Consider the following 20,346-nt stretch of genomic DNA (forward strand, 5'->3'; position numbering starts at 1 on the left):
GTACAGCCACACTTGGGATGTAAAGGTCCCTCTAGTTAAACACCCCATCAAGCTGTAGCAAGCAGGGGCACATCAACATCACTTCCTGTCCCACACTGCTCCATGGTGGTGAGATGCAGCCTCTGCCCAGCCCAGCACAATACAGCTATTTTCAGGTCAGAAAGTCCTATGAGCTGGGACACTGCTGCAGCATCAGGTTTGATGGAAATGGGAGCCCCAGACTCTTTCTGCTGCAGCCTGACAGGCATCTCCTAAACCTCTACTCTCCAGTCCCAGTTTGTTTCCACTTCAGGCAGGTCTGTTCTGCTGCACCAAACCTTGCTGTGGCTTGAACCAGAGACAGGATTCTGTTTTGCTTCCTGTCCCCAGAACTGTTGTTGTCTACTATCACCATGTGCCACTGTTATCCAACCTGGCATGTAAGCAGAGCTCCTCTTCCCTTCACCTCTTCTACACAAGCACAAGAAGAAAGGAGAAGACAAAGGAAGCTGCTGAATGACACTCAGGTGTGACACCTTTCAATTTAACTACTTAATAAAATGGATATAAGAGAACTAGTCAAAATTCTGCTCTCTTCTCCAATTCTCCCCTTCCCCAGGTCTAGCTGGGCCCACCAGAAGTGGTTACATCATTGAGGGTTATAGAAGAAGCTAGCAAAGCCTCAGCCCTGATCCAGGATGAGTCATGGAGCTCAGGAGACAGTGCAACTTCATTATGACACCATGGCCATGCCTTCATCGGCTAAAAATAAAGATAGGCCAAAACTGCAGAGCTCTGTCTTGCCTCAACATGAAACTCAGCAAAGCTCAGCACTGCAAGAAAAAACCAAGCAACCAAACAATTAAAAAAGGAATTAAAATCACACAAGCAGGTGGAAACAAAAAGAAAAAATGTGCAGAGAGGACAAAAAGTCATGGGTGTACAAACAAGGGAGAGGACAGAGGCCTCACCCTGTGATGCGCTGGACTGCAGGATAGTGGTGGCAGATGCCAAGCAGCCATCAAGCCACACAGAGAGGGACAGAGCTGGGCTCTTATCTGAATTGGCTGTGGTCTTTGGAGCATTTTCACACCCAGAGGTTTCACAGGTGACTCTTTTCTACACTGCATGTGCCCATCTAAGACAACTGGAACAGACTGCTGCAAACTGGAAGGATACTGCATGTTTGCCAAGAAAAGGCTGGAGTGCAGAAGCCCTCTTCTGGCCACACAACATGTGGGCACTGGTAAAAGCAAGGTCCAAAGGGTGTTTGGTGCTAGGGCTAAAAAAATGGGTCATGTATACATCTGATATGGCTTAGACAATTTAGGTAAGTGTGGAATTCAAAGTTCTCCCTAATGTTTGGGACACTATGCCCCAGCAAACCTTCACACGTAAGGATACAGGACTCTCACATAGCACTTAGTAGCAAGCCCCAGGAACACACACAAATAGGAGCTCAGAGAGACACCAGCAATGTTTGCAGACCTAAAATTAGACTCAGCAGATGATCCTCTGCTTCATTCTTGGAGCAGTGAGAGCCAAACAAGGATTCAGCTGTCCCAACACTCCCATGAACAGGATCTTTGAATGCCCAACCTACTTGTAACCGAGTTGGTAGGGCAAAAAAGGGATTCCTTGCATAACTCCAGTGCAAATACTCACAAGGAACCCAAGGCCCCAGCTCTGGAGGAGCAGCAGTGGAAATACCTTCTCCTAGATCACCCAGTTAGACCAAAGGGCAATGGCAGCCAACACATAGTAAGAACAGGCTGAAAGATTTAGGCTGACCACAAAGATACAACCTCCACTTAGCCCAGTCTTTGAATTCACCTGCAAAGTATTTCATCCTGCTCCCAGCAGCAGCACTGCAAGTCTGTCCAAGGGCCTGCAAGCTGACCATTAACATGGTTAATCCAACCCCAGTGTAAGCTCACTGATACCACCTGGGCTCAGCAACATCCAAAACAGAGAATCATGCTATGACTTCATGCTATGAAGTTGTTGCATTATGTATGTATGGTAGACTGGTTGTTCCTGGAGGTATCCAGCTACCTGGTCAGCAAGAGGAGGGGAAGAAAAGTGGATACAACATTTTCACAGATTGCATCAGATTGGAAAGGGCCCTCCAAGGTCACCTTGTCCAATCCCCCTGCAGTGAGCAGGGAGACCTCCAACTAGATCAGGGCCACATCAAGTCAAATCTTGAATGTCTCCAGGGATGGAGCTTCAACCACATCTCTGGGCAACCTGTTCTAGTATTTTACCACTCTCACTGTAAAGAGTTTCCTCCTTATGACCAATCCTAATCTGCCCTGCTCCAGTTTAAAACCATTGCCCCTCGTTCTATCACTACAAGCCCTTCTCCAGCCTTCCTGTAGGTCCCCTTCAGATACTGAAATGTAGCTACAAGGTCTGCCTGTAGCCTTCTCTTCCCCAGGCTGAACAGCCCCAATTACTCCAGCCTGTCTTCCTAAGAGAGGTGCTCTAGCCCCTGCAGCAGGTGCACGTGTCTCTTGTGTTGGGGGTTCCAGAGCTGGACACAGGGCTCCAGCTGAGGTCTCACCAGAGCAGAGTGGCAGAATCACCTCCTGAACTGCTGGCCACACTTCTTTTGATGCAGCCCAGGATACAATTGGTCTTCTGAGCGGAAAGTGTGCATTGCTGGCTCAAGTTCAGCTTTTCCTCCTCCAGCAACCTCAAGCCCTCTTCTGCAGGGCTGCTCTCAATTTCATCATTCCCCAGCCTGTATTCATATCTAGGCTTGCCCTGACCCAGATGCAGGACCTTGCACTTTGCCTTACTGAAGCTCATGAGATTCTTCTCAGACCACCTCTTCAGTCTAAGTCCTTCTGGATGGCATCCTGTCATTCAGTGAGCCTTGTATTAAAATGCCTGTTGTCAAAAGGCAGAAGAGATCTCAGATGGTGCTGTGATCTTAGCAGAACCAAGGCTCCAGCAGAACAAATGTCATGTCTTTTTTCTGGTATTAGCTCTGTAACATGTCTTTTCCATCACTAGGAAAGATATTAGATCCTAGCACAGAGCAGGTTATTAGTGATTGCCACAACTCAGCTGGACAAAGGGGCTGCTCTGTTGCTACTGTGCTGTGTGCTTGAGAGTCCACATAACACTGCACTGAGACAAGCAAAGGACTTTTTCCTTCCTTTCAACTTCCCAGGTAAATCTACCCTTGTCTGACTTGCTGTGGGTACCAATTCAGCACCAGGTTAAAGGAACAGATGGCCTGAGATCTAGTCTCCAGCTGTTTTTAGATGGCCCCAAACTTCCCTGGTACACACTTTAGAGGAACAGCCACAAACCCTGGGCAGCCACATATCCTAAAAAGCAGCTTCCCCATGTAACTTCTACTGGCCAAATTGTACCTGAGCCATGGGGTGAGAGAACAACTTGGTCTGGAGGCAGAGGGCTGATGAGGGGGCTTCCTTCCTGCTGAGAGTACACTATGCAGGTGGGGTAGGCACCCCTGGGTCTCGGCACACAAGCATCTAGACACAGGGATGGGGAAAACCCACAGCCATCCCCAGGCTGATTATCTTGGAGCAGTGAGGCCTGACCTACAGATTTCTTGACAGTAGCAATACAGACTGCCAATCCTCTTGAAATGCTTCACTGTCACTGTAAAACTCGCACAACACAGGCTAGAGCCTCCTCAGCTGAAAAATCCCAGAAAGATGGAGAGCTCAACTGGCTCTCATAAAATGCAGAATCAGGCTTGCCATGACATCTGTGAGAATTCTCAGCTCTATTTGTTCAGGTGAAGGCCAGCAAGCAGCAGAAACCAGGAGCTGGGAAACACCCCCATTCAATATCCCTGGTATGCAGAAGGACAAGTGCAGCAAGCAACACAGAATGCAAGTTCCCAAGGGCTTAAAATGCGTCTGCCCTTGAGCTCCTGACAACTGTGTGCAAGATTCAGCATTCTTAACAGCACCAGTTGCACACATCCAGGCTCCCTTCGCCAAACTGCCAGCCAGGTGGCAAGCAGGAGCACCCAGCAAGTCTGGGCTGTGGGAGCACCTTACCTGGGCAACACTTACTCTACAAAGCTGTCCCTATGAGTTAAGAAGAAGAGAGTATGGGGTTCCCCTGCTTCTTCACACAGCCCTGTATGAAGGAAGAGAGACCAGATGATTGAACTGTGCTAACCTTGGTATAGGGCTGAAGCAGACGGGAAAAGCAGCTCTCAGCACCTGCAGCGTGGTCTCAGGGTTTCTGTTCCAGCTGTCTTAAGTCACCTAGAAAGACAAGTGCACAGAGTCAGCCCTGCTGGGAAATACCCTGCCCAAGACCTCCTAAACACTGGTGGGCTGTAATTGCTCATCCATGCCAAGCCAGTTGGTGGCTTATGCACAGAAAAGAGAGACCAAAGAGCTCAGCACCTCGAAGATTCCAACACAACTTTTACCAGTCCTGAGGCTGCCACTCCAGCTGCAGCCCTGCCTGCCTCCTGGGGTTCACGACTCGGAATGGGTGCACGGTTTGGTCCCAGAGAGGGCTGCTAAGGTGCCTGCATTTCAGTGGGAAATAAAGTCTTTCCTGTGCCCTTGGCTTTGTTCTTATCCACCTGTGTAGCTGTACATTGCCCAATCACAGAGGCTTTGCCAGTGCTCAGGTGGGTGCACTGGCATATTGTTTATTTACAAGAACAAGCTCTGACTGTGGTGTGCACACTCACTGAACTGCCCCACAGGGACATGGAGCCAAAGCAGAGAGAGCCAAACTCCACTGCTAGAGAGACATCACTCCCTAAAATCCAGACTGCAGCATTTCTCACGCTAGAGGAAAGGGAGAAAATGACAACTAAATAGAAATCTCCGAGAGGCCTGCCAACATCATCTCAAAGATGCTGTTTAATACTAGTCCCCATGCATCCAGTGATGTAATTACAGACCAGTGAAGATTGCACTGTGTTGGAGCTCAGTCCTTGTACCTGGCATGTTCTGAAAGCCAGAAACACTATCAGCCTCCCCAAAATCATGTCTGGTATTTCCCTGGCCACAGGCACAATGAGCAAAAGCTGCCTAGGGGCATCCCCCACTCTCCAGCCTGCCCTTCTGCACAATCACCCTCCAGTACCACAGTCAGCACAACTCATCTCTGACCACAGCTGCAGCACCAGTGAGCAGACTGCTGAAGTTAGTCACCCTGATGGTTTGCCTGGCCTCTACATCATGATGCAGGGAAGCACCAACACACTATTTACTGGCCTGCACCAGCCAGGCTGGATGTGGCTCTGGGCAACCTGATTTAGTGGAAAGTATCCCTGCCCATGGCAGGGGGGTTGGAACTAGATGATCCTCAAGGTCCCTTCCAACCCTGACAAATCTGTGAAAACAGTCACAAAAGCACCCAAATAGTTTGCACTTAATGTCACCTGCACTGGCATCCCAGTCTCTGGAAGCTCTACTCTAGTCACCAGAGCTATGCTTTTGGTGAGCTTACAAGCAGAACAAGCCCCAGCAAGTGCAGTATGTATGTACATATCCTCCACCAATTCCCTCCTCTGCCACACTATGTTTCAGAGAAGGCTCTAAAGGCTCTGAGCCTGAGCAGTGACAAGAATTGCTTCGGACATGGCTGCCACCCACATACTGCTGCAGCACAGGAAGCGATGGAAACGTATCCGATAGGCACGGGTTGGAAACACTCCCCAGGAAGAATGCAGTTACCACAAATGGACTGAGGCCAGGAGATCTGGATTATCACCTCAGCTCTTGCATAAAGGGCTTTGCACCTTTGTTCACATCCAACAGGAAGAATCACAGGGTTGACATCAGCCCTGGCCCAGGACATGGATTCATTACTAAAAAGCATTTACAGCTGAATCACTAAGCACACAGGACTCCTTTGGAGACTTCCCATACAAATATTTTTCTACCATCATGCTACTTAGCTGAAAGGTTGTCGAGGCCACAGCACAGGTGAGTATGACAGCAAACAACCAGAAAAAAAGCTCTCTGAAGTGCAGAGCACATGAGCTCTGCTGCTTTTCGTTCAGACTTCACAACCAGGTGAAGACACTGACAGAAGCAGGGGGAAAGCGTGTTAGCTGGCAGCTGGGCGTTCACAAGGCCAAGCAAGGGAGACTGAAAGCAGAAAGCAAAGGCCAAGGGAGGATGAAAATTGTCAAGCACACTTCCTAGTCAAGAAAAATTGTTTTCAAAAGCAAATCTCAAACTTTTTGAGAACAAGTTCTCTAAAGGTTATATTCACCTGGCTTGCCTGCTTGCAAGAAAGGCAAAACAGAAAGACAATGGATGAGAGCTGGTCAGAAAACGGGCTCCAGGGAGCAGAGCTGCCAGGTGCTACAGATAGAATGGAGAATCAAAAACAGGAGAAGGCATTACCACAATGCAGGGAGCCAGACAACCTGGAGGAAGGTCCCTAGGTGTGAGGTGAGGTGGTAAGACACTGAGCAAAATCCTCTCACAGAAGACTCTTAGTGCCAGGTAACCCACAACAACATCTTTCACATTCATCTGTCAATGCACAAATGTCTCCCTTTGGGATTTCTCCTGTGTTTCCCTTCACACTTGTCCTGCTTCAAATCTGAGTCAGTAATTCTGCCAGCCGTGGAAGACTCCAATGATTTGACTGCAGGTCCACTTCCAGTGAGAGACCACTTTTACAACCAATACAGCTTCACATTTTTCTTTCACATCTACGGTCACATACCTGCATCCTGACCTGGCCCAGCAGTTTGCATTTCCACACAGCACACAATGGTGCCTGCTAAATCAAGCAGTGCACAGGCCCAGAAACAGTAAGGGCAGGTAAAGGCCTCAGGAAGAGTCACAAGTAATTTGCTTTCAAGAATCAGATAAGGAACGATCCCCCTTGAACCACCCTCAGACTCAGAATCTGTGGAGAAGGATGAGAGGCTTCTGCTCTCTGCTCCTCAGCGCAGCCACAGAGAAACAGGCAAGGGAAAGCAGCTCTTAGTGGACAGTAAGGAGGAAGACCAGTGGCACAGTTGTGGTTCCCTGCCCTCAGAGGCGACTCAAACCCAGGGAAGAAACCTCCTTCCCTCCTCCTGCTCTGCATGCTCAGAACACCTGAAACTGCTAAGGTAACAGGGTCTGGGAAAGCTCAGCACCACAGCAGAGGGAGGGCATAGAGGCTGGAGGCCTCATCTGCCTTGGAGCATGCCACCAGAAGTTGAACCACAGTCCCATCAGTAACATTAAAATGAGCTGCTATTCCCCAAAGTCTTTCTGGAGAGGGCAGACATGAAGAACAGAGCTTCAAAAGCTGCTCTGCCCAGCTCACCACAAAGGCAGTGGAGCCCCTCAGCAAGCTGTGACTTGAAGGTCAGGGTTCCCAAAGTCCGTTCAGTTAATCCACCAGCTTTCCTTCCAGTGGTAGGTAAGAAATCTCTCATGTGAGGAACAGAAATAAGGAAAGCAATTGGCAAAGATTAAATGGTCCCAGCCCTGCCCCACTTATAGACCAGCCCCTGATCCACAAACCCAGTTTCCTAAGTACTGCATCTCTATGGTAGGGTGACAGCAGTGCTCTGCTATCTCCACACATACCAGCCACCCTAGGGTCCACAAAATTGAATGCATCTGGGCCTCGTGAGAGGCAACAGGAATCTGGCAAAATGCTACAGGAGGAGCTGCAGCAGATGAGGTGAAGACAACACTGTCTGATGCAAACCCTGTACGAACCTCCCTGCCCATCCAGCTCCCACCGCTGCCCTGCCCACAGCACAGGCAGAGCTGACTGTTGCAGATCCCAGCCTGCCACTATGCCCAAACAGGTGGCTGGATTTTGCAGAGGGAGCTGCATGCTGGGACATGTAGTTCCTACCATGTGTTGAGTCCAGACCTGCATGATGTGTACTGCTGCCGTGAAACAAGGTGATGATGAGGCTTTACCAGAAAATGTAATTCTCCTGGTCCTCAAACCCCTGCTAGAGCAGAGCTCAGCCAAAAGTGACTCTGGGAGGACTATCACATACCCCTTAGACTTCAGTCACCTTCTGCCTGTGTTATGAAGCTTGCCAAGCCTCTCCTTTGTGGCAGGGTTTCAACCTGCTACACCCTCCACAAGGTCCCAACCTCCCCTCTTTGATAAGCATGACAGACACAATTCAGGCAGATGACAGGTCCATTAAAAAAAATAATTCAAAAAATGTCAAGAATTACTGAATAGACACGTTTTTTAAAATATCCTAGGATGCAGCACAACATTCCTTCTCTTTTCACAGCAGTTGCAAACTCTGTATACATTCCTTTAAATCCCTTGTACACATGACCCAATGGACCAAGTTTGCAGGTAGGTCTCAAGCAAGCCCACCAACTCAGCTCCCCTCCACTTTCCCTCGCACACAACAGGTTTCTAAACCCAGTATCTGAGCGTCAAGAATATGCTGCGTACTTGAAAAGCCCACCAAGAATATGGCTGCTGACTTTGGATGAGTAAAAGTCCCCCTCGAAGGGTCCTTCCGCCCACGGCGGCTGTCACCAGAGGGCAGCAGGCCCCTGGCCGCGGATGCTGGGGTTCACATCCGCTCCAGCAATGTATTCGCAGCCCCACGGTGAAGGATGTAGTTTACCCACGGGACAGGTGCCTGCCAGGCAGGGGCTGGATGAACTCCATCTCCTGTCCCCCGCCTCGGTGGACCACGGCAGCTCCAAGTCTCCAGCACAACCCCCCTCATTCCCGAGTCCCTCGTGTCACCGGGGATAAGAGCAGGCACTCAGTCCCAGCCGGGGCTGGGTTTGAGCTGATGGCCGGGAGGAGGAGGAGGCCCTACCCTGTCAGCAGAGCCACAGACAGGCTGACCCTGCCCATGTCACGGCGAGGAGGACATGGCCTTGCTGGGCGAGACCAGGGACAGCACAGCCTCCCGTGGCTGTCGGAGGGCCTTTGCAGGAGTTCGGGGGCCAGGATAAGGGGCATCCCCAAGTACAGCCAGCGCTGCACTCGTCCTCTCCCGCCGCCAGCATCTTCTCCCACAGCTTCCCTTGATAGCAGACCGCCTCCGCCGGTCCCGGCACTCCTGGCTACAACCCCTCCGGTCACGACCACCCCCGGTCACGCCTTCCCCCTCCCACTTCACAGCTCCCTATTCTGTTCATGGCCTCCCCGATACCGCACGGTCATGCGCCCTCGGCTCCTGCCGCGTCTCCTGCAGTTCACAGCCCTTCATCCCGGTCACAGGGCCCCTCTGGTCGCGAGTTCTTTCTCCAGTTCACCGCCTCCAGCCTCCTCAGAGCCCCTCCGGTACTACCCGGTCACAGGCCCCTCACGGTCACGGGCCCCACCCACCCCCACCCTACCCCACCCCGCCCAACCCAGCCCAGCTCCCGCCACGTTCTCAGCCCCCATCCCGCTCATAGCCGCGGCCCTGAAGCGCTAATTCGACCCCGCCAGGTCAGAGCCCCCCATCTCAGCGCCCCTCCACCCGCCCACCCGAACCTTCTGGAACCGAGTAGAGGGCGGCGGGGACGAGGCGCATGAACCTCTCCCGCGTTGAATAGGTGATCCGACCCCTGCCCGGTGCCTGGCTCTACTCCGTGTCCCACCCGGGCCCAGTCCGCTGCAGCTCCGCCGAACCCACCAGCGCCCCCTCCGCTGCTGCTGCTGCCGCCGCCGCGGCCCCGACTGCTCTGCGGCTTCTTCCGGGTGCCTCGGAGACACGCCCCCTGTGCCCGCCTCCCTCGCGTTGATTGGTGCGCTGGGCGGGGCACGGCGCGGGGAGAGGAGCCCTACGGGGCCGCCAGACCAATGGGATGGCGCATAGGTGGTGACGTTAAAGACGGCAGCCTGCCCACTCTCCGCCCCCTCCACGTGCGGGTGTGTGATGATAGCGGGGAAGGGGGCGGTGCCAAGCGAAGTGGCTTCTCATTGGTGGCTAGCGGCAGGGATGGTGCAGCTCAGCGCGGGGCCACTAGCGGGGATGCCAGAGCCTCGGCCCCTCGGCCCCTCGGCCCCTCGGCCCCTCGGCCCCTCGGCCCCTCGGCCCCTCGGCCCCTCGGCCCCTCGGCCCCTCGGCCCCTCGGCCCCTCGGCCCCTCGGCCCCTCGATCCGGCTGGCGTCTAACACTTGACTTGAGAGGCGCTGGGTCCGAACAGGGCCCCACAGGCACGGCCTCTCCTAGTCTGCTGACACGTCCCCCCGGGCATGGTCTGTCCCATCCCACTGACATGGCCCCTCGCCGGCCTTATTGGCATGGCCTCCTCCCACTGCTTGGGCCATCTGGCGTGTGCCTTGCCCCACTGACACGTCCTGACTGAGACCACACGGGTGAGCCTTATCCCCCAGAATGATGCCCAGTGCCTATAGGCCCAGCCTGCCAGCCACACACAGAGACTCAGGCCGGGAAATTGCAGTGCCAGGCTGTGCAAGTACTGTGGGTCACAGATCTGTGGGGGGAGCTGCCCCCGATAAATGGTTGCTCAGAAATGCTGAAGCTCTGAGCGGCCATTAGGTTGCTACCAATGGTGAGGACCCAAGCAGGACCTGCTGTCCCAAGGGGCTGGAGCCCAGGTCTCAGCAGTCTGATCACAAGCTGTTTGGGTCAGGGAAGAGGTCACTCCAGCAATTGTGAGTGAAGCTCAATGAAGACCAGCTCACGTCTGGCCAACTCACCTTGCTCCTCAGCAAGCCACAGCTGCAGTGCCACTCTAAAAATAGTGGGGACTGGTACTGTCAAATGATAAATATAACCAAGGTCTTGCCTTCTGACAGTGGCAGTGTGCAGAGAGCAGGAGCTGAACTAGAAATGCACTGGCTGCCAAGCCCAAACACCCCCCTCACCTTGCTGCCAGTCCAGGGGCATTATTTTTGGAAATGCTGTCATAGACTCAGCATACCAGGTTGGAAGGAACCTCAAGGCTCATTTGATCCAACTTTTCTTGGCAAAAGCACATTCTAGACAAGGTAGCCCAGCACCTTGTCCAACCATATCTTAAAATTGTTCAGTGTTTGGGACTCCAAAACCTCCCTTGAGAAATTATTCCAATGACAAATTGTCATCACTGTGAACAGTTTTCCTCATGTCCAGCTGGAAGCACCCCAAGAGTAACACATAACCATTACCTCACATCTTTGCCACTTGACTCCCTGTCATGGACAAAGCCAAACCAGGTACTCTGGGAACAGCCAAGTGCAGGAGGGCAGCAGGACAGTCCAACCTTTCAACCCCTGGTTTAGACATGCTTTTCTTCAGAGAGAAATGGTAGCTTGATACTATGCTACTTGGCCATGGAGCTGCTGTCAACACAGGACCTCATCTTCTCCTGGGGCCTCAGCCTGTTACTGTATGAGATTTCTTGCTAAATATCCCCTGGATGTTCTCAGATTTGAGCTGTGGGCCATCAAAGGGTATTTAATGTATGGAACATTTTAATTTTTAAATGTGATGACAGGGACACATGATCCTCAAGTGCCCCTGGTAGTTTAGGAGCCTCTGCCTCAAACTGCATGTGTGCAGATGCTGGTTTCAGGGAAGAAGAGCCCAGAAGGCTTGATTCCCCCATGTCCCAGCTTGTTCCTCACAAAAGTGCATTTCCTACATACTCTCAGAGCAATATTTAGCTTTTCTTCCTTTTGGCCCTGTGTGTCAGCTCCGCTGAGCTGGAGAGAAACTCCTGGTGTTCAACTGTGATGGGAGTAGATGCTGTGGAAACCAGAGATGGGCTGAAAATGGCTCAGTCTCCCCTGCACAGCCATTTTCACAGGCTGTGTTTTTGGGCTCAGTCTGGCTACAATGAATTCAGGGTTAAGAAATGGTTAATGAACCACTATTGGCATGAACAGGAACTGAACTGGAACAACTTTGTCTGCAGCTGAACCTGCCAAGGAGCTGCATCTGAAAGATTTACTGGTTCAGCTCCTCAGCTGTGGAGAAATTTGGTCTCCTTTGTCCTTGACAAGAATAACACATTTCTGTTTATTGTGTGGGCAGCGAAGGATTAATAATACCCCAAGTTATTTACCTCCTGCTTCTCAGTGCTGAGAGCTTGCGAGTCATGTCCCTGCTGAGCACACTGTCCCTTAGCAACCTCTCCTGATGGTTAAAACATGGTCTTGCTCCAGAAGCAGGATTAAGGAGCAGGACTTAAAATCGTCTTTGAACAGGCTGGATGGGGTGAAGGTGCTCCTGCTCTTCGCAGGCGAAGGGCAAGACCTCAGTCATGGCCATTCAGTGAGGAGTAGTAACTCAGGGAGGAGGTGGTGGTAGTTGTCTAGAAAACTTCCAGAGGCTCAAAGCCGGTGGAAATGAAGGGGAAGTTACTGCACAGGCCACACCACTGAGACATCTCACCCAGGGATTTCTAGCACTGTCCTTCATCCACTCCCTGCAAACCCTGGGGACCTGCAAAGGACTTCATAACTGTCTGTGAAGGCAAGCAGGGAAGTTTAAATACATTAGGCAGGCCTCTGCACCATGGCAGAGGCTCATCTGCCAGGAGGGCCAGGAGGAGGAAGATGAGGTGTCTCGGGAAGCAAGTGGTAGAACAATGTCTTTCTGTGATGAGCTCTGCTGCCTGAGGGGCTTCCCTTTGAAGGGTGCTCTGGTGAGGTGACTGGATGCTGATGAGTTCATCGCTGGGTTAGCTCCTTCCCTGAGCTGCCGGTGCTGCCCTGACTGGCTGGCTGCCGGCTGGGGCCGCTCAGCCTGTTTGCCAGGTTGACTGAGAGGCTGTCGGGTGCTGAGCTCCAGCAGGCTGAGGAGCTGACACCAGCAGGGCTCCTGCCGCAATTGTAATTTAGCTTAATAGTTTTCAGCACGGAAGGGTGACGTCTCCACGCACACACTTATTTTCTTGGTGTGGGCGGGTTTTGCAATCACAAAAGCACCTTCAAAAAGTATGCACATCGTCTCCCATAGCTGATGGGACAAGATGTTCCTCCATAAGGGCTGATGCCACCTTTGCATCGCCCACATGCTGCCCATGTCATGCATGCCTGATCCAAGTCCATGCAGATAAAGCAATAAAGCAGCCAAGTGCAGAAACAAGCTCTGAAAGACCTGAAGCCCTGCCAAGGGGAGATTGCAGGGAATTTGAAAAGGCCCTTGAAGGAAGCTGGTGGAAATCAGCTGCCACGTTGCTGAGGGGCCCCTGGAGAGCTGTGCTGGGTCAGAGGGGTGTGGAGCAGCATTGGGGCTGGACTGGGTGCCCTGTGATGACTCATGGCCTTGTCCCAGCTGGCAGGGGAAATGGAGAAAGCCCAAGGGGTAGGTGTGTAAGTGAAGCACTGGGTGTCACTTCCCCTCTTAATGATGCACCACACAGACTGCTGCAAAAGGGGTTTGGCTTTTTTATCTTTCACAGCTTCAGTTGTCTGTATGCTGTAGAGAGACCTTGGCTTCTGCAGTGTTTTCTCCCAGGGTTTTCATATTTACTGTCCTCCCTGTGCTTAGCAATGGAGCAGAGTGAGGCCAAACTCAGCTCCTCTTTCCCCTCTGCTATCTCATGGAGGGGATACACCCTGATGCCTCACAGTGCTGTGCTGGGGGACATCCCCAGGGGATCACAGGCTGGCACTGCAAGCCATTTCCCCCATGGGAACCTGATTCCAGCAACATGCTTGGTGTGCCTGTTCAACTGTACAACTGGAGAACTGGAGATAAATATGAAGCTCAGAGAGTTTCCTTCCAGAGGAGCACGCTGCCTCTTGGAGGCAGGGTGAGTTACCTCCCAGCACTGCAGGAACACACTTGCATGGCTTGGAGAAGAGCTCACAGTCACAACTCAGCTGAAGTGACTTCAGTGCCCAGACTGAGTTCCAGTCCCCATCAATGTCTCATCCTGAACTGGGGGGGAGTTTGCTAGGAATCAGAGCCCTGCTGAGGAAGATGGGGCATGGAAGCACTACTGAGAAAAGATGGCTTTTATATCACTTTAACAAGCAATGGTAGTAGAGTCAGGCTGGGCTGCTGTCTTCCTTCCAAATCCCCATTACCTTCATAGCTCCAGAGTTGCCTCTCTCCCATGAGCACCTTGCAAAGGAGGGCAGCACTGTGGCACTGTGAGTCCCATGGGACCCTGATGGGACACAGCCACTGTGGAGCAAAGGGGTATTCTAGGCAATGAAGCTATTTCAGGCCTTTATCCACTGCATTTCTCTGCTGTGTTGTGTATGAGATTCAAATGGGGCTTCTCAGAGCCAACATGGGTTTGGGTTGTAGGCAACACTCAAGAATTCCATTTTGAAGCTGCAGACAGTGTAATGAGGCATGAAGGATGCAGGCTGCAAACTGGCAAGTTGAGGATGCTTGGCAAGAAGCTTCTGCAAAGGAGATGCTCAGCCCTGGTTGGGTACCCAGAGGAGTGATCTCTAGGCCTTGGGGTTTGCAATACAAAACCACAGCACATCTGATGTTGTGTTGCTTACATTCTGCTCTGAGTAGGAGGTCAGGCTGAGGATGACAGTGGTACTCAGGGGTTGCTAAGCTGCTACACCATAACCACTGCTGGAACAGCACCCAGCACCTGCTCAGAAATAACTGCCACCTGCTCCTTGCTATTAGGCATGCAAACTTCCCCTTGCTCACACTTTACCCCTTGGAGTCGCCCAGTAACTTGGTCACAGAATCACAGAATATATTTGCTTGGAAGAGACCTTCAAGATCATCCAGTCCAACCCTTGACCCAGCACTGAAGGGTCAACACTATAAACCATGTACCTAAATGCTAGGTCCACATTCTGCTTGAACACCTCAAGGCATGGTGACTCCACCACTGCCCTGGGCAGACCATTCTAATGGTTGCTAACCATTTCAGTGAAGACATATTTCCTAATATCCAGCCTAAACCTCTGCTGGTGTGGATTTTATCCATTTCCTTTAGTCCTGTCACCTGCCACCAAGGAGAAAATTCTGTCCCACTCCTTGCTCCAACCTTCCTTTCAGTAGCTGTGGAGAGCAATGAGGTTTCCCCTCAGCCTCCTCTTCTCCAGACTGAACAACCCCATCTCTTTCAGATGCTTCTTGTAGGACATGTTCTCGAGGCCCTTCACAAGCCTTGTCACCCCTCTCTGGACATGCTCCAGTACCCCTATGTCTTTCTTACACTGAGGGGCCCAGAACTGAACACAAGACTTGATGTGTGGCCTCACCAGAGCTTAGTACAGGGGGACAATCACCTCTCTGTTTCTGGTGGCCACAGTAGAATAGCATAGAATAGGATAGGATAGGATAGGATAGGATAGGATAGGATAGGATAGGATAGGATAGGATAGAATAGAATAGAATAGAATTGAATTGAATTGAATTGAATTGAATTGAATTGAATTGAATTGAATTGACCAGGTTGGAAAAGACATTCAAGATCATCGTGTCCAACCTATCAACCAACACCACCTAATCAACTAACCCATGGCACCAAGCACCCCATCAAGCCTCCTCCTAAACACCTCCAATGATGGCGACTCCACCACCTCCTCAGGCAGCCCATTCCAATGGGCAATCACTCTCTCTGTGTAGAATTTCTTCCTAACCTCCAGTCTAAACCTCCCCTGGCACAGCCTGAGACTGTGTCCTCTTGTTCTGGTACTGGTCGCCTGGGAGAAGAGACCAACCTCTGCCTGTCTACAACCTCCCTTCAGGTAGTTGTAGAGAGCAATAAGGTCACCCCTGAGCCTCCTCTTCTCAAGGTTAAGCAACCCCAGCTCCCTCAGCCTCTCCTCCTAAGGCTTGTGTTCCAAGGCCCTCATCAACTTTGTTGCCATTCTCTGGACACCTTCCAGCAAGTCAACCTCCTTCCTAAACTGAGGGGCCCAGAAATGGACACAGAACTCAAGGTGTAGCTTAACCAGTGCTGAGTACAGGGGCAGAATGACCTCCCTGCTCCTGCTGGCCACACTGTTCCTGATACAGGCCAGGATGCCATTGGCCTTCTTGGCCACTTGAGCACACTGCAGGCTCATGTTCAGCCTACCATCAACCAGTAGACCCATTTCTAATACATGCCAGGATGCCATTGGCTCTCATGGCCACCTGAGAACACTGTTGACTCACTGTTGACTCAACTATCCACCAATAACCTCCAAGTCCCTCTCCAAGTCACAGCTTTCTAACCACACATCCCCAGGTCTGTAGCTTGCCATGGCGTTGTTGTGATGCAGGTGCAGGACTTGGCAGCTGGCCTTGTTGAACCTTATACAATTAACCTTGGCCCATTGGTCTAACCTGCCTAGATCCCTCTGTAAAGCTTCCCTCTGCTCTAGCAGATCAGCACAGCGACTCAGCTTGGTGTCATCTGCAGACTTACTGAGGGTACCCTCAATCTCCTCATCCAAATCATTAACAAAGATATTAAAGAGGACAGGTCCCAGTACTGAACCCCAGGAAACGCTACTATTGACCGGATGCCAACCAGATTTAACTGTGGTCAGCTTTACTTTGCTTAGCCCTCTGCCCTCATCTGCAGCTGGGGAGTTGAGAGATAGGCTGTGGGTTTAGGATTGCATCAGTGATAGGCTCCAAAGAGGGTGTAGCTGGTCCAGGAGAGATACACCATGCCCCAGGACTGAGTACAGGAATGGGTCCCTCCCTTTTCTTCTCCTGCTGCAGCTCCCCTGCACAAAAGTTTCCTTTCTTTTGTGCCTGCCTTGGAGGAAAAAAACCCAACCAGCCAACCAAAAAGAACCCCAAAACAAAACAAATAAAACCAAACCAAAAAAACCCCAAACTCAACCTGATAAACTCTGTTTACCCACCCAGATAGCTTCAAACAGGTGACCACTGTGGGTTATGCCAGGGCTGCCCAGAGCCACAATCAACCTTGCTGCTGCCCTCCCTGGCAGCCTTCACTGATACCAAGTGTGTGAGCTATGGCTGATAGGAGAAGGCAAAGGTGCCCTTGGCATCACCTTGGTAAGCTGGCAGTCTGGGGCCACCCAGGAATGCCTCCCACTGCTGTAGTTGCCCCGGGGCTCAAGGTTGCCTTCTCACTGAGCATACCTGCCGGCACCTAAATTTTGACCTGTCTCACTCAGAATATGTGGCTGGGCCCTCCCACTGAGGTCTGCAACTCAGAGCACTCACAGGAATCATGTACCTCATGCAGTGCCAGCACTCTGGGGTGCTGCACCTGGCATGCTGCCTCTTCCAGCACCTGGGACAGACATTGCTGTTGGACGGCAGGGCCAAGGTTTGCCCAGATACAGGGTTTTTGAACCCAGGGTTGTGGGTGAGCATGGCTCCACCCATCTGTACTGCTTAGGACAGCAAAGCCCCTTCCCTGCTCCTGCTGCTGGGGAAGTGATGAGCAATGTGGCGTCCATCTGGAAACTAAGGTGTAGGCTTACACCTACATTTTGGTCACTGAAACTTTGTGGAAACGAAAAATCCTTTCCCTTGCCTGGCATAGTTAGTAGATGCTGCCTTGTGGCACAAGGTGGCAGCCAAAGCCCAGCTTTATTTTCAGCCAGGCCATGACCAGCTCTTTGGAAAGAGAGCTGGGCCCTACCATAACCTACCACAATGAGTCTTGTCCCCTGAGACTTTGGGGATGTTTATCCTCCTCCCTGCTGTGGGACAAGTCCTTATCCAGAAGACAGCCCCACCAGGCACAGAGAGCACCAAGGGGGCACCAGCTTGAGTCAGTTGGCCAAACTGCCCACAGAGGCACAATCAGAGGGTGGTACACTTTGCAGAGTGTGTTCCTTACAAACATGCACCCAGCAGGTCAGTGTAGGACCCCAGCAACTGCCTACCTGTGAACCAGATCTGACATGTCCCTGGAGGAGGGCAGCATCCTGGGGGTTGCACCCCTATCACCCACCCTCTAAAGCAAGGTGGGCCCTGGGCACTGAGACCTCTCTGCTCAGGTGCATGGCAATGAGGACCCCCAAGCCATGGAGCAACCCTGCCCATGGGCATCCATAAGTTGCATCTCAATTGTCCTGGATTTGCTTCACATTGCAAGAAATATGCCAGGACTCCAGTCCTGCAGCTTCTGGATTAGAGAGGGTTCAGGATGAGGCCATACCATGTACATGGCTGCTACAAGGACCTTCTTTCAGGACCTCTCTATGCAAAAAGGAGCAAAGTAGGCATGGGAGAAATGAGCCAGTACAGTAACAGGGAATCACAGAAATCATTTAGGTTGGAAAAGACATTTAAGATCATGGAGTTCTGCCATCAAACTAAAACTTCCACTGTCCAGTCCACCAAATAATGGGTTCTTCTCTGCCTTCATGGGATGCAGGGGAACCCTGGGGTCTGTAATAACCAGCCCAATGTGGGGGCATTAGGATGCATTAAAAGTGTTGACAGGCTTCTCACCAGAGGTGTCCATGCACCTCTATCGAAGGGATGGAGAGAGGTATTTTTACAAAGTCATGATGCTGTAGGAATTCTGTCTCTTTGGCATCAGGTCTCACTTCTTGGGATTCACCATTTTCCTGTGTCCTGTTGTTTCCATCTGCTTGTTGCAGGTTGGAGGCCCAAGATTCCCTATGGATGTGTTCAGTGAGACAGCCATGAGAAGGCACGGTAGGCTCCCATTTCCTCCCTCTGACCATGCATGCTCTGCAGATGCATTTTTGTAAGAACAAGAACTGTGAAGCTCATGCCATGAGATAATCAGTGAATCTTCTGGATGGTGCCTGGCTTAGGCTTGGGGTTTACCTGAGTTCCCAAAGCAGCCAAAGCTGTATTACTGGACTGGTTCCATCTCGATGTGCACCCTATCCAATCTTCTGTTGGCTCATCTGTAATGAGAACACATATGAATGCTGCTGATGTGATGGAGTTTTGTAGAGGTCTGCACCAATTAGTATTTTCTTTGGATTTGTATTTGAATCTCATGCCAGATTGTTTTCCCCCTTGTTGTTGCCATAAACCAAGACTCAGCTACCTGAAGTTGGGAGCTGGGCACCCCTAACCTTTCCCATTATTGCAGGACCTCACTTTCCAGGCACTGTGCCTTCATTTTAAAAGAGTCTGTTCCCAGCCTCTTCAGGAAACTCTAGTGGAAAGTTGCTTCACAGAACAGTTGATCTTCCCCTCTGTGCATCTTAAACACATCATGAATCTGCATCTGTAGAACAGGTCAGAAGGAGCTTATGGAGCAAAGGGACAGATCTGAAGGACAGGTTGTGCTATCTGCCAGCATTATCAGGCAGGGCTGAGCAGCACAAGTCAGCTTCTACACTGCCAGTGTGTCTGTCAGCACCCCAAAAACCCGTCTTAGCATCAATGCGTGTACAAGTGCTCTCTGTGCTCAGATGTGCAGACACACCCAGCACCACAGTACAGGCATCCCTGTGCTCAGTGTGTGGCAGGTAATGGCGAGGATAAACCTTCCTGCCCTGAACACAGCTGCTCATACCCTGTCACCTCTGCTTGCACTGGTCTGGGGCCCTCCTCCCTGAGGTTTTGGCATGCTGCTTGCAGACAGAATGGGAGCTCCAGCTCTGGCTGAGCCCACTGATTTGCTGGCCGATGTCCACTCTGGCTGTTATTTCTGTTACAGTTTCTCCCAGTCAAAGGGATGTTTAGGAACAAATGGCTCTTGCTTAGCCCTTTCAGCTCATGGTGCCCTGCTCTGTCCCCTGTGCCTACCCTTTGTTTCAGTGAAAACAATCTCTCAGTAGGCTCTTGGGAGGATTGAGAATGAAATGATGCAAAAATCCCTGCCAGCTGCCTGCATGAGGGTCCTTGGGTGAGTCTCATGAGCTCAGTGCAGGTGGGTGTGCAAGCAAACAAGGTCACAGTCATGGGAGAAGCAGGAGCCCTGTCTCTGAGCACAATGGCTGCTCCTGCCTCAGAAAATCACCTGCTGGGGTGCAGATTACTGGTGGTGTGGTGGGGAGATGTGAGCATGGACAGGGATTGAGTGAAGCCCTTGCAGCTGTGGGGTTCTCACTACATTGGTGGAGGATGCCACAACAACATTAGGAGTGAGAGCAATGGAGGGGACATGGCTGGGGTTCTTCACAACAGTTTCCAACCCAGAGGACCTGCTTCCATAACTTTTACACTTAGATCTGAAAAAAACCAAAGCAAAACAAATCAAATCAGAACAAAATTAAGTGTCACTAGCAAAGCTGGTTTGATTTTAGTTAACAGAGAAGGAAAACACAACCTAAATGTGATCTTGTGGTGATAAATATCACTTGCTGATGCACCTTATGCCACTAAGTCCTTTGGCCACCATATCCATGCTATGGAGGAAAAGGGCCACAACCAGGGTAGCTTTCACCAGCAAAGCTCTCCAGTGTGGAAGCCAAAAGGTGAGGTTAGGAAGAGATCACATTTATTGTGTTCCAGGTGCAAGTGGCTGCACTGTGGTGGAAAGCACTTGGCTGCTTTTGAGGTATCTGTCCCCAGGCTGTGCTACCTGAACATTCTCCACAGGGATGAGCTACTTCCAGAAG

The 20,346-nt window shown here is 51.4% G+C and overlaps 1 long non-coding RNA gene across 1 annotated transcript in view; it reads right to left on the reverse strand.

Moving 5' to 3' along the window:
• The window catches only part of LOC128899451 (uncharacterized), a 31,076-nt gene extending 21,511 nt beyond the window's left edge, over positions 1 to 9,565 (reverse strand). The window contains exons 1-2 of the long non-coding RNA XR_008463107.1: positions 9,430 to 9,565; positions 4,150 to 4,238 (exon numbers count right to left, since the gene is read on the reverse strand). This is a non-coding gene — a long non-coding RNA (uncharacterized LOC128899451). The remainder of the gene's footprint in view (positions 1 to 4,149; positions 4,239 to 9,429) is intronic.
• Positions 9,566 to 20,346: the final 10,781 nt, after the last annotated feature.

This window comes from Dryobates pubescens, chromosome Z (genome assembly GCF_014839835.1).
Source record: "Dryobates pubescens isolate bDryPub1 chromosome Z, bDryPub1.pri, whole genome shotgun sequence".
In the NCBI taxonomy this organism is placed as follows: Eukaryota; Metazoa; Chordata; class Aves; order Piciformes; family Picidae; genus Dryobates; species Dryobates pubescens.